General features: G+C 39.1%; 1 protein-coding gene and 1 long non-coding RNA gene across 5 annotated transcripts in view; one reads left to right on the forward strand and one right to left on the reverse strand.

Moving 5' to 3' along the window:
• The window catches only part of rdgB (retinal degeneration B), a 139,574-nt gene that overhangs the window by 15,966 nt on the left and 109,815 nt on the right, over positions 1-13,793 (forward strand). The gene's annotated exons all lie outside the window — the stretch shown is intronic.
• LOC140225252 (uncharacterized) lies at positions 10,303-12,433 on the reverse strand. Its single transcript, XR_011900395.1, has 2 exons — positions 12,118-12,433; positions 10,303-11,516 (listed from the first exon to the last, which is right to left on the reverse strand). It is a non-coding gene; the product is annotated as an uncharacterized lncRNA (long non-coding RNA).

Raw genomic sequence — 13,793 nt, forward strand, 5'->3', positions numbered from 1 at the left:
CAATGCCGTTGCGGAAGCACAGAACAAATAGCCGGTTTTAATTGAATGTTCGATGTTGTCCATTCGTATTTGATTAACAGTTGTAACAGTTGTAACAGTTTGTTGTACAGTTGTTGTTGTTGTTTCCCCAGCGTTAATGAAAAATCGGTGAATTTCTTTCAAAAAGCCGGCAATACCACGAATCGGCATTTTTGTTCGCAGCTCAGTGTACGTTCATTTGTTTGTACGAAGATGTGCCAATAAATATTCAAAAAAAAAAAGAAAAAGTACGTTCTCGCCTTTTCCCCCTCTATTGTCGCGATCGAAGATACTTCTTAGGAGTTTCACCCAACGATGAGGTTTTTCCTGTGGAATGGTGAATTATTGAATGATCTCAATTTTTAACCAAAAATCAAAACACAACAGTTATTTGTGTTTGACTCATGTCGGCTGTGTTGTCAGCGAAGTTGGCATCAACCAAAGTTCATTTACGAAAGAGCAGAATATTAGATCAAAATGAAGAAGTTTTTTTTTTACAAATTTTTAAAAAAAATTACTAAAATTTAAAAAACTTAAAATTGAAGAAACATTGAAATACTTAAAATAAAATTCACCAATTAAATACAATTATATTAAAAGTTAAATTAAAATCTTAATACAAAATTGCTTTATACAGTTTTGATCAATGTATTAATTTTTTTATGTACTTTCTTTTGTTTCAGGTGAGTATCAACTATTTTTACCTGACAGACTTCCTGGCACTAATTTCGTAAGTTTGTTTAAGCAGCTTTAATAGTCTTCAGTCAGTGAATTTCAGGGGGAAAAAAAACCTTGAAGAACGCCATCACATGGTCACATACTTAAAAGTATAAAAGCACTACAACCGAGCAGAGTTAATTTAAAGTCAAATTTTTTCGGGATTTTTGAGTCATAATCCAAGAGTGACAACTCTTCTTTTTTTTTAAAAAAAATAAAGAAGTAATGCAATGGTTGTAAAAAAAATGAGAGGTATCTGTTTTGACTTCCAATCTCTTCTTATCAATCTTTTTAAAGTCAATCCATTCTGTTTCTCTCTTTTGGACCACCCCTATCCTGTTCTTGTACTGCTACCTAGCTCCTTGTTCCTTGTCGTTTTCCGGCCAACTGGGGACCCCCTGATTTCCCAGGGGACCAGTCCACCTCTGATACACGCTTGATACGAATAGCTCCCCTGAAATTCGCTGCATGCCATGCACCTAGGTCCCTTTTCCCGCTCGGACGGTCACGTGGGATTAAATCAAGTATATTTGGAAAGCCATCTAGACGAGACCGATCTCATTTATTTCGAGTCTTTTTACATCGAACGTCGCAAGTGGCCCACTCCCTACATCGAGAAAGACAGAATTTTCATAAGCCCATGCAGTGAAACTTGGGAGGGAAGAATATTCGCGTGTCATCGGATTAGACATAATGTTGCAACGCCTTAAAACAATTAGAAATCAAACTTAATGATAGAAAGTAGGAGGTAGCATACAGACTTCATCGGACCTGACGCTGAAAAAATCACTTAACTTTGAAGTCCAGAATTTCTTAATCTCAAGAACTGACTTAAAAACTAAAGGTAATCGAAACAGAGGCAATATATTTCAGAGACAGTGTATTAACTAGAGTACCTATTTACGGGAGTGTATTGCCATCTCTGTGCCGCTTCCTGATTGGTTAATCAACCCATGGGCAGGCTTTCCACGGGGGCTCTCTTGTGGTCCAATGTAAACAAACTCTATCGAGAGAAATTTGTATTATCGTGTGAGGAATGAATGATAATCACACTAAAAGTGTAATTTTCCGGCAAAAAATATATCCATCATAGTTTGTCCTGAACTCAATTCAGATGGTGGATGTAAGAGAATTTGTATCATGTCTAAAATTCTGTCGTCAGTTTGTCTGTTTACATCAGGCCAAACCAGGAGCGGATAAGCAACTATGAGAACTCGCCCACCAATCAGAGAACTGCTCCTTTTCAGTGGCGTGGCGTGCTTTGCGATCTATCGATTTTTCCCCATTTGAAGCCGTGGTAAATAATCGATTATTAAGGTGTTCGCTGCGAACACCCTGTTTATCGATACTTTTCCATAGGTTTAAATTGTCGATCAATCGATATATCGCAAAGCACGCCACGCCACTGCTCTTTTTGCTGTTGTAAAATGTTGCGGATGGCAATACTCTCCGTCCATAGTTACTGCAGTAATACATACAATCGAATGAGGCAGAAGTTAAATTCCAAGGTCAACACTATTTTTTGCTTAATGATGACTGATTAGTGTCGGGGCGAGCACTCTGCGAAGGCGAGTTTTCGCAGATTGTTTACTAGACCAACAATTCGTCATCTCTCGGCCAAATCATTACAAGCTCCATGCGACGTTTCAAAATCTCCGTCTCCATTTTATTTTTTTACAGAAAAATTGATGGTTTACTCTGTTTGAACATTTCACTGAATTTTATCGGCAGCACCTAGAGTATATAGTGAAATTTTCGGACAGCCTCGTTGAACAATATCTCTGTAGAAAAATAATATGGCAGCGGACATTTTGAGACGTCGCATGACGCTTGTGATGCTTTGGCCGGAATGTGACAAACTGCACAACATTTTGGTCATGTTATTGTTTCTGCTTTGACTTCCGAGCATAACTGCCACGCTAAGGGAGATAGCGACTTGGTATTTCTAAACTAGATTGTCTTTGTGTGATGCTTTGGCCGGAATGTGACAAACTGCACAACATTTTGGTCATGTTATTGTTTCTGCTTTGACTTCCGAGCATAACATCCACACTAAGGGAGATAGCGGCTTGGTGTTTCTAAACTAGATTGTCTTTGGTTGCAAACTAAGGGTGACTTCTTTGACTTTTTCATTTCCGACAATCTTGAAACATCGAAGTAACTTGGTCGTAAACTGATCGTAAAACTACGGGTTTACGCGCCGCTCTGTGGCGTCCGAGTAACTTATTTCAGGCAGCGTGATTTATTTCCGTTATTTTGTAACTATGTTAAAAGACCGGAGCATCATCGGCCCCTTGCGGATTGTATTGTCGATGTCGTTTTCGTTTTACAACCGGAAACGATGAAATGTACGCAATATTTTCAATGAAGTTATTCATGCACGAATGTCTTTCTCGTAATGCGATGTCACCATATTTATTTCGCAAACCGTGGATCGTATTCGATACGTCAAACAGGTGAGACTGTATTGATATCGATTGGTTCAACATGTAAACGTAGCCTCAAAAGTCAATTTGGAAATCTGAGGGATTGGGTCTTTTGTGATTGATTTTTGATTCTTTTGAGTACCAAATGTAATCATGAAAAGTGAAATAGTAAGGAATTTTCCGATTCTCAACTTTTCCATATTAAATCCTAAAATTTTTGTTTGAGGTCATGTTCTATTGTCTTGAACCAAACGATACATCGAGCCAATATCGAATACGACCCATTCAAATAAATGAAAGAGACGAGAGTACGTAAGCGTTGTGGAAAACTTATGAAAAATTTAATCATGGATCCGTTGCGCTGGTCTCAGAATCGTGTTCTGATGCTCGATTCTTTGTCGATGAGCTAAAAATATTAAGAGCTTCCCGAACAGCAACTTTCTACGCTCAATACAGTGACACCCTCGGTTTTTTCCACCCTGCTTTCATCCGAGTTACACGTTGAGTAACATAGAGGCTTGGATACACGCTCAAATTTCGATCAATTTTCGATCAAACGGTGACTGGTGCGCACCATCTACCATCGACACCCTCGGTTTTTTCCACCCTGCTTTCATCCGAGTTACATGTTGAGTGACATAGAGGCTTGGATACGCGCTCAAATTTCCATCAATTTCCGATCAAATGATGACTGGTGCGCACCATCTACCATTTGCGGGTTGCAAAAATTTTATGGTAGATGATGGAACTGTGAGTCTCATCCGTCGATTTACCCATCAATTTAGATAACTCTCGACCGCCATTTTTGTCATTTTGATCGGAAATTGACGGAATTTTGAGCGTGTATCCAGGCTTTAGCAAATGTGTGTTTCCCTGACTGATAAAAGCAAGGTGAAAGAAACCAAGGGTGTCACTACCGCGGTGGATGACGTCATAAACTCAATTTTTCAAAGTGCGATATCTCTGTTCTAATGCTCAACGTAGCACTTGCCAAGTTTTGAATTTCTGCTCTTCCTATAAAATAGAAAAAATTCACGCTCCTTAGCCTAGTGCGGCTTCCTCCTGAAACTTTCAGCTTTGCACGGCTGCAATGAAAGGATTGTCAGCATTCGACGTTACATTATATTTTCCATGGTGTCGCCAGTAGCTATAATCCACAACTGAGAAGAGGATTGGGGAGCCACCATTCGACAAGCTCTTTTCCACACCACCTTAGGAGAGCCCGATCAGACTGAGGATGCGGTGCTGCTCCTGGAGGTAGAGCTTTCGGCGCGTTTTTTTTAACGTGGTGTCGCCAAGAGCCCTAATCCACGGGGGGGGGGGGGGGGGGGCAGGGAGAGAAAACAAACAATTAATACTTACCAACGCTGACGCAGCTCCATCTGTCAGTTTCTTGTCGTTAACAGCAGCTGTCCCTCAGAAGACGGAAGTAGTGCCCTCATCAACTGATTAACGAGGAGAAATGAAACGGTATCTCACCTTCGGTGCGGGAACGAATCCAGCAGCAGCAGCAGCACCTGAAACAGAGAATAAAAAAAGAAAAAAAAAAGAATAGAAAAAAAAAAAAAAAATCGACGATCCCGGTACGGCGGTGTCCACCAGCAGCGGCAGCAGCAGAGACCTGAAACAGAGAATAAAAAAAGGAAAAAAAAATAGAAAAAAAAAAAAAAAAAATCGACGATCCCGGTACGACGGTGTCCACCAGCAGCGGCCTCCCCCAACCCCGGCTTCCGGCGTCCAGGTTCCTTTCCCACCTCCTCCCTTTTTTTTTTTTTTTTTTTTCTTGCTCGTGGCTTGCTGAGATCCTCCGGGGCGCAACGCCCCGGAGCCTGCCGTCGCCGGCAGAGGCGCCCGCCGGGACCCCATAAGGGTCCGTTGGGCACCCCCACCCCCGACCCCCCGCGAGGGGGGTCAAAAAGCCCCCCCTTGCGGGGGGCAAAATGACCCCCCTCGCGGGGGGTCGGGGGCAGGGGCACCCAACGGACCCACGGGGTCCCGACGGGCGCCCCTGCCGGCGACGGCGGACTCCGGGACGTAACGCCCCGGAGGATCTCAGCAAGCCAGTCGCAGGAAAAAAAAAAAAAAAAAAAAAAACCCTACTCCTCCCCCCGTGATCCTATTCCGAGTCCCGTCCCCCCTTGGAAACCCTACTCCGCGATCCTATCTAAACCCCACGAATCCCCCCTCTCCCCGGGAACCCCCTTGGGAAACCCTACTCCGCGATGCCGCACCCAACCCCACGGACCCCCCTTTCCCCGGGAATACCCTCCTGGGAACCCTCACTTCGCGATCCTTCCCAACCCCACGAACCCCCCCCCCCTTTCCCCGGGAACCTCCCCCCTCAGCGAGACCTCCCCCCAAGCCCTGTCTTCTTCCTTCGTTCCCGCTCTGAAACAAACAAAAAAATCAAGAATTATTAGTATGATTTACAACAGGTGACAAAACTGGTTTCTTGAATTTTATTTGAACCGCGTTCAACAGAAAGGAACCAAGCCACATCAGGTATTGCCAAATTTAACTGGGCAATTCAATTTTTGACAAGAGAAAATTTGTGCGGATTCTTTTGAAAATTTTAAGGAATTTGCTTCGTTACCATGCAGAAAATTTACTGAAATTTGTTCAAACACCCGCACAACTGTTTTCATGCAAAAAATTGAATTGTCCAGTCAAATTCGGCAATAGCTGATGTGGCTTGGTTCCTTTCTGATGAACTCGGTCCATTTAGTCCCTCAATAAAGTTCAAAGTTCTCATCCATTATCATCCATTCATTAGTTGCACGGAGTTACGCTAAAAGGAACTATGTTGAATGCAAATCCCTTGCACATAGTTCTTATCACACTTCTCACGCTAAAAAGAACTATGTGCAAGGGATTTGCATTCAACATAGTTCCTTTTAGCGTAAATTCGTCCAGTTCTCGTCAAAATTTTAATGAAGGCAACATGCCAAAATTAATCAAATTTGGGTCTTATTTTTCAAATTTTAATTTTAATTTAGTTTGATAGGTACTGTCTTCGGAGTACATCAATCACAAGTTTGCATTTAGTGTTAGTAACTAAACTGCATGACGCAAAAAGTAACTAATTTTTGAAGCCACTTTAAAAAATCACGTATTCATGTAGAACAATTTGTGGCTTTCGTGTTTTCTACTGTGAATCGAAAAAATAATTTCTCTCTGCGTCATGCAGGTAATTACTTTCATTTGAATGCACTATTAGTATACCACGGGATCTATACACTTGCAGAACTTGGAGGAATTGCAAATACTTCTCAAATTTTCTTGAGAAACTGAGGGGATTCAAGTTGAGGATGCAATATACTTTTAAAAAATAATTATCCTTTCAGATGTATAAATGAAAGTAATTAAAAATGGATTAAATTAATAGTACTATTGATGTTATCTATTATTTAAATTTCACACAACAAATACACAATTTGGAGGGCACTACTTCCGTCTTCAATGACAAGACTCATCATGCGAACCACTTCCTTCGTTTTTCGCAGACCTGAAACAAACTAAAAATAAAAAAAGAAATGATTAGTCCTTAACCTAACTTGAAGAGACACATTTTAATGAAATATAGTTGTGATCATACTTAATTAAGGTGATTCGATGGATGCTATTTTGTGTCAAAACTACATGCGATTTATCGCATCGATTGGTTCCGTTTTTTCAGCTACTCGTCATTTTTCTCGAATTTTGAGAACTCAATTCTGTTGTAAGGAGACCAAAGAATTCACTTACCAACTTTGGCAAACAAGTTCAACGTAATATGGGCGTGGTTTGTTTGGAGAGAAAATATCGCATTCGAGTGCAGTTTCCATATCAGTATCCAATGCGATATGTTTCCTCTAGAAAAACCACGCCTTTACTACGTAGAATTTTTTTTTTTTTTTTTTTTTTTATTAAACATATCAACTTCTGTACAGAAATAAGATATTTAGATGTAACTTAAAAATAAATAACGGTTATCGACTGAAAATATATACAATTATACAGACTTTTTCCTAACTTGGATGCCCTGGGACGAGCATCGCAGAGCCCATAGAGAACGGTATAGTTCCCGGTATCTGCGGTGTCCGACCCCGAACAACCGGAACAGCATTATACTAACCACACAGTGATGAGTATAAACCTAACATTTAACAGTGAAATTTGATACCATATACTTTGTACAGGAAAAAGAAAAAGAAAGAAAGAAAAAAAAGACATACTAAGAATAATACCAAACATATCACTATAGTTTAAAGCCACCCTCAATCAAGGGATTTTACGATGATATATGGGGGTTAATCGGGTACTACGGTTGCCAGCTCAAAGGGTTTGCGCCTTCTGAGCCTCCGTAGTTCCTCACTGTTATCTAGTAATCTGATGGCTTCCTCATTAGGATGGGCCAAAAGTCGTTCTTCGTATCTGGTGGCTGTTCGCCGAATTACTGCTCCGACGCTCTCAATGCCGAGCTACGTAGAATTAGTTTGTAAAAATTGGTAAGTGAATTCTTTAGTCTCCTGACAACAGAATTGCAATCTCAAAATTCGAGAAAATATGACGAGTAGCTGAAAAAATGGAACCAATCGATGCGGTATATCGCATGTCGTTCTGACACAAAATATGACGTTCATCGAATCACCTTAATGCGTGGAAACTGATATCTACTTCTACTCTAATGCAAAATCCATTACTTATTTAAAAATCAATGCTGTTACTTTTTACTTTTATCTTTTTTCTCTCACTAGTTATTCTTTGAGTAATTAATTAGTCATTTTTTGCTTTCCGAATGCAGAATAATTAAACTTTCCTGGTAATTTGTGGTAAATTAAGCCAAAATCTCTTTTAATATTAAATATAGTAATTGATGTGCGATTCAGTAATCAAAATGCGTCTTTTTGATACTTGCTTAGGATCGACTACATTTTGCAATAAGGAACTGCTAGTTCTATCTCATTTTAGAAACAATAGCAGTTTGTTTCCTAATGCAGTTAGGTGCTTTTGTAATAGAGTCAGAATTGAACAACATTTTATAATTAGGAACTATAATTTCTGACTCATCGGTAAAAACACTTATGTCCATGAGGAAACTAATAATACATACGTTGTTTCTAAACTGAGCCAGAAGTTGTAGTTCCTAATTGCAAAATGAAGTCCAATTAGTAGTTCTCAATTAAAAAATGTAGTTCAACTGCAAATAGTGTGAGAGAGGACGCTTGTCGAAGACTTAAGGACGAATAGGTAAAGAAAGGAAAATTGATAAGAGAAAAGTAATTGAAATAAAAGTAAAAGGAGAAAAATGAAAAGTTAGTCGAGCAGCTTTCACTGCTGCGCTCGTTTCTTGCCGATCTGAAAGAAAGAAAAACAATAGAAAATTAGTTTGAGGTATACAAAATATGAATAACATAACAAAATAAATAGGTAAAATAGTTTTCCTAGTGTGCATCCCATACCCTCTAAAAATATTCACTAACAGGAAAAATGACGAAAGGCATACAAAATAAAAAACAAAATAAAACAAGGTGAAAGAACTTTCCCTGTGCTCTTTTCTTGTCGATCTGAAAAGAGAATGAATGAAGACAAAAAGCAACATAGAGAGAAAAATTAGTATAATATTTGAAGGCACACAAAACAAAAAACAAAACAAAACAATGCGAAACTACTTATTATACAGGGTGTCCGGAAGTTAACGTACTTAACTTTCAGAATCGATTTTTCGGCTCAAAATATGACTATTTTGTCCTTTACACATATGCCCGAAAACGCCCCATAAATTCCAAAAATTGCCTCCAAAGTTGACATTTTTCTCTCTTTCGAATCGATGTAACTCCTCGCTATTTTGTTGTAAGTAGCTGAAACTTTGTGTTGGAGGTTGTTTTTCAGCGCACTGTCCTTTTTTTGTATTTTTTTAAAAGACGTACGTCTTCGGAAAATGACGTTTCGAGCGTTCCCGAATTTTAAAATTTCGATAACTTTTTTAGTAAATGATATTTCGTCGCCCCTCTGACGTAAAGGCGTATCTTGATTATCGCATGAGCCCCAGAAGGTATGGATCTTTATGTAAAACATGGCTCACTTAGGAATTTAGATACGCCCTTACGTGAGAGGAGCGACGATTTGAGCAAACGGATTACAGCACGTGAAAGAGCGCGAAAAATAAAGAGCACAAGGCACTGCAAATAATTTTCTAGAAACGCGTCATTTCGACGCAACAGGGCAAGATTTTCAAAACTCCTTGCTGAATAGGCAATTTTTCAGCACGAACTGTGAGAAAAATTGCGTACGGAGCAAGGGGCTTTGAAAATCCCGAAGCTATTGCGACGGCTCTTCGAAGCTCCTTGCTCCGTGGGCAATTTTTCTTACGGTCCGTGCAGAAAAATTGCCTATCCAGTAAGGAGCTTTGAAAATCTGACACTTTTTCTAAGCTATGCTGCTTCGAAATGACGCGTTTCTAGAAAATTTTGAGCAGTTCTGTGAACCCTTGATTTTTAGCGCTCTTTTACGCGCTGTAATCCGTTTGCCCAAATATCATCTAAGAAAAAATGTATCGAAATTGTAAAAGTCGGGGTCATTTCCAGAAGACGTAAGTCTTTAAAAAAACACGAAAAATGAACAGTACACTGAAAAATAATCTCCTTCACAAAATTTCAGTTACTTACGACAAAATAACGAGGTGTTAAATTATTTTGAAAGAAAACAAATGACTTTGGAAGTGTACAGCTCATTTAAGGAGCGTTTTCGGGCATATGTGAATACCGCCGTGCTAAGGAAAAACGCCGTATGAACCTTCAGACGTTGCCAAATTTTCTTTGACAAAACGCGAATTTTCTGGTAAATTTATGAATATTTTCCTCCCAATTTTTCAAATAATTTAGTTCGCAATTTTACCTAAAGATTCTGAAAATTTAAAGGAAAAATATTCATAATTTTCCTTAAAAATAGACATTTTATCGAAGGAAATTTGGCAACTCTCGAATGTTCATACGGCGTTCTTCCTTAGCACGGCAGAATAGGACAAAATAGTCGTATTTTGAGAAGAAAAATCGATCCGGAAAGTTAAAGATGTTAACTTCCGGACATCCTGTATAACTAGCAATTATTTTACTCGCGATTAGCATGCTGAAAATAACTTCCAAACTGACCCTGTCTCTTGTCAATGGGCCTGTTGCATGCAAGAGATACAGCCCCGCGAATAGACTTTTCAGAGGTCAAATGACACGAAAATTACGATGGTCACATTAAAAAAGTCTGAAATACACTCCTTACTGCGCAATTTGCGTTGTTAGGAACGCGCTTTTTCAAATTTCCCGCGTCTGGGGGCAGTTTTCTAATCACCGGAAACGAGCAAACGGCGGGCTCGGTGATTTCCGGAAGATGCCGAGTTGTTGTTGTTGTTGTTATTTTTTCCTTCAGTTTGTTTACAAACCCAACGTGATCTCTTATAGTGGTCCATATACGCTTTCTGCGGTAACCAAATCGACCAACTTTTAAATATCCAACGCAATCCTTCTACATTTCATTTCACGATATCACGAGCTCCGATTTTTAGGTTATGGTGTCAGTTTTAGTGGACCGGAAATAGCCGTGAGTTGCCGTTAATTGTTTCCGTTTGAAAACTGCCCCCAGACGCGGGAAAATTTGAAAAAGCGCGCTCCTAACTACGCAAATTGCGCAGTAAGGAGTGTATTTCTGACTTTTTTAACGTGACCATCGTAATTTTCGTGTCATTTAACCTCTAAAAAGTCTATTCGCACGGCTGTATCTCTTGCATGCAACAGGCCAATTCAGGAAAGATACATAAATGGACGTATTTCTGTCAAACGGAACTATGTGCATTATGACGTGAGCCCTGTTGCGCATGTATTCTTATGGGTCTTAGGGCTCATGTCGCAATGCATATAGTTCCGTTTGGCAGAAATACGTCTAAATGATAAAAGAAAAATCAGTATGAAGCTTTTGAATAGGAAAAAAATTCAGTCCAAGAAAATGAGTTGAAACCATTTATCAAGCAGAACGCTGGAAAAATATAGCATATGTGCAATTTTTTTATTTAAAATTTAAAAAGAAGTAGTATATCAGTAGCTGGAGGATAAGATTACTTACCCTTGATTGTGACGTTGCAAATCGCTGCACATGTTTTATTCCCATCAGAATTAATGAGTCGTTTTTCCTCAAAACTTCCTTACTCATTCAATGTTCAAATATTCATTCAAGTATTTACGGAGAATTTGAGGGAGATGCGTCGGTTACTTTTCTTTTAAAAAGTAAAACTTAATCGGGATTTCGAAACGCTGCGGTGGAGTTTTACGCATTATGTATTGCCTTCATTAATCCAATTTAGTACGACTTTCAATGCAAAACTATGACCTGAAAAAAAAGAAAAAAGCATTAATTCAAGTCTAAAAACATGAAAATAATTGGAAACTAATGAATACATTACTACTCTCATTACTAATCTTTATTACTTACTTTTAGCCTAAAGAATGTGAACTTTTTTTTTAAAAAAAAATGCTGGGATTTTGATGATAGATTCTCGATTCATTTTTCCGGATTAAGCGCTGAAAATTACTCGAGAATTAGCTATCAAAATCCCAGCGTTTTCTTCGATGATAATTTGTGCGAATGGAAAGAAAACAAAAGAAACCAATCGTATTCTGACCTAGAGAGAAAGAAAACATTTGAAAATAATATCGTGAAACTTTATTTTCATTGACGATTTTTTTTTTTTTTTTTAGGATTCGAGTACTTACACTGATTAATGAAAATATGAACCTGGCACCACTGAAATACTAATGAATGTAAAATATAATGTTCATCAAATTAAAAAAAAACAAAAATAAAATAACATACTTAATAATATTTAAAAAATTTAAAATTCAGAAAGCAAAATTTTTAAATTTAAAATTAAAGAAGAAAAATTTAATTTTAAATCAATAGAATGTATGAATACCCTGTAAGGTATACTCACGTATTAGAAGCTTCAATCATGTTGCGTTCCTGCAAATGTTGCGACTCCCGTCACTGACTGCGGACTGCACCATTAAACCACTCTACCACTGAACCACTGAACCACTGAACTAATCAACAACTGAGCCAATGAACCACTGACCCACTGACCTGTTCACCCATTGGACCCCTTCGCCCACTAAACACAGACTGACTGAATTTTAGGGGTGGGGTTTCCCTTTTATAAGCTCTGTTAGTCTGTAGCAACCACCAATGGTCCCACCCCCTCTGCTTACCCTTTTTGCAATTAGAATGTAATTCAGAACCTTTTTCCTTGTTTTTTTTTTTTTTTTTTTGGAAAAGCCCGAACTTCACGGAACAATAGAAGGAAATGGCATTCCTTCATAAACATCATTAGCCAGGTGTTCGTTAGGGTCTTTTGTTATATTGAGTTGGGGACCTCACGTGTCCAAAACAATAGAAGGGAGCTCTGTATTGTTAACAAAATTTGAAAGTCCCTGTTCTGTTTCTTTGGCGGTCAAAAAACGAGGCTGCAAAGCAATGGAAGAGGGCAAACTTTAGTGAACAGCGGGCTGATTATTGAAATTGATAGACAAAGCTATAGACGAAGAAGACGAAAGGGATATGGAGGGATCCTATTGGAGGAAGCAGGTGGCTGCAACGGACATAGGAAAATAAGACTAACTAAGTAAGACGAAATAAGACTACATTAGGTTAAATAGACTAACCAACGGCAACCCACGATAGACCATATAGTTACTCCATCATTAACCCTCCTAGTCTATAAGAACCACCCATTTCAACCAATAGGATCGCTCCATACTCCCCATGTCTTTTTTGTCTTTAGCTTTGTCTATCGATTTCAACAATCAGCCCGCTGGAATGAATAGGAAAAATAACACGGGAAGGAAGTATTTTTGGGGGCAAATCCGTCAAATTTTTCTTCTCTCTTACTAATGATTACTGCCAGTGGCGTGGCGTGAATTGCGATGTATCGATTGTTACGCCATTTAAACCTATCGTATAGAATCGATTATTAACGTGTTCGCTGCGAACACCCTGCTTATCGAACCTTTTCCATAAGTTTAAATGGCATAACAATCAATGTATCGCAATTCACGCCACGCAGCTGATTACTACATGTCGTCACCTTCCAGGCAAAGTATCACCAGCGCCATGCGACGTCTAAAAATTTCCGTCGCCATTTTATTTCTTTACTGAGAAATTGTTGGTTGAATCTGTTTGGAAATTTCACTAAATTTTATCGGCAGCACAAAGAAAATTCAGTGCAATTTTCGGACAGCTTCGTTGAACAATTTCTCTGTAAAAAAATAAAATGGCGGCGGAAATTTTTGAACGTCGCATGGCGCTTGTGATACTTTGCCTGGAAGGTGACGATATATTATTAGAAGCTATGGTAAAGAATCGATTATTAAGGTGTTTGTTGCGAATACGACCCTGTTAATCGATCCTTTTTCATGGGTTTAAATGGCAGATCAATCGATATATCGCAATGCAAAGCATGCCACGCTTCGGGGAAAGCGGAGAGACGCGTGCGGGGAAAATGAGATCGAGGCGCTGGGGCTAATTTAGGGGTGCTAAAGCCCCGAAGCCGGACGGGGCGATTTAAAAGCGGCGGATGCGGATTGTGGATTGGGAAAGGTCAGATTTTTAAAG

The sequence above is a fragment of the Bemisia tabaci genome, chromosome 8 (assembly GCF_918797505.1).
Source record: "Bemisia tabaci chromosome 8, PGI_BMITA_v3".
Classification (NCBI taxonomy): Eukaryota; Metazoa; Arthropoda; class Insecta; order Hemiptera; family Aleyrodidae; genus Bemisia; species Bemisia tabaci.